At 56.4% G+C, this 819-nt stretch overlaps 1 pseudogene; it reads right to left on the bottom strand.

The window, feature by feature from the left end:
- Positions 1–315: 315 nt before the first annotated feature.
- Positions 316–819, bottom strand: part of LOC113979443 — a 766-nt pseudogene continuing 262 nt past the window's right edge.

Below are 819 nucleotides of genomic sequence, written 5' to 3'. Positions count from 1 at the left end.
TCTACACTAAAGCAATTGTTGAAGCAATTCTACTCAAGCTGGCACAAAAGCAAGAATTCTTAATTAGAGATGGATGGAACTCCCCCAGACCAACGCTCATGGGGAGATCTCTGCTCTCAACCTCCAGGACTGACCTTGGGGGGTCCCCAGCCAAGGCAGGAATCTCCACACACACCCAAAGAAGGGTTCTGTTGGCAGAAGCTGCCCCTGGGAAAGAGAACTGGCCCTCTGTGGTAGAAAGGGATGGACTGACAGTCACTGGACTCCAGGGGGTGCCTCAGCATCAGGGGCTTCATTCAGGGTAGAAGCAGCGGCCGAAGCTCTTCCCGCAGTTGGGGCACTTGAAGGTCTTCTCTTACTGGTGGGTCTGTTGGTGTGAGGTCAAGTTACCACTCTGGGCAAAGCTCTTCCCACACTCCCCACACTTGTAGGGCCTCTCCCCGGTGTGGATGCGCCGGTGCCTGATGAGGGTGAAGTTCCGGTTGAAGCCCTTCCCGCAGTCGGTGCAGCGGAAGGGCCTCTCATCCGTGTGCGTCTGCTGGTGTTTCAGGAGATTCCCGCTGGTCTGAAACCTCTTCCCACATTCCAAGCACTTGTAGAGCCGTTCCCCAGTGTGGATGCGCTGGTGGCTGAGGAGGTTGGAGCTGTCATTGAAGCTCTTCCTACATTCTCCACACTTGTAGGGCCTCTCCCCTGAGTGGATGCGCTGGTGCTTGTGGAGGTGCGAGCTCTCCCTGAAGCTCTTCCCACATTCTCCACATGCATAGGGCCATTCCCCAGTGTGGATAAGATGGTGGGTGTGGAGGGTGGAGCTCCGGC

The sequence above is a fragment of the Neopelma chrysocephalum genome, unplaced genomic scaffold, assembly GCF_003984885.1.
Source record: "Neopelma chrysocephalum unplaced genomic scaffold, ASM398488v2 Primary Assembly neopelma1_80482, whole genome shotgun sequence".
Classification (NCBI taxonomy): Eukaryota; Metazoa; Chordata; class Aves; order Passeriformes; family Pipridae; genus Neopelma; species Neopelma chrysocephalum.
This window is presented reverse-complemented; position numbering and strand designations above follow the sequence as displayed.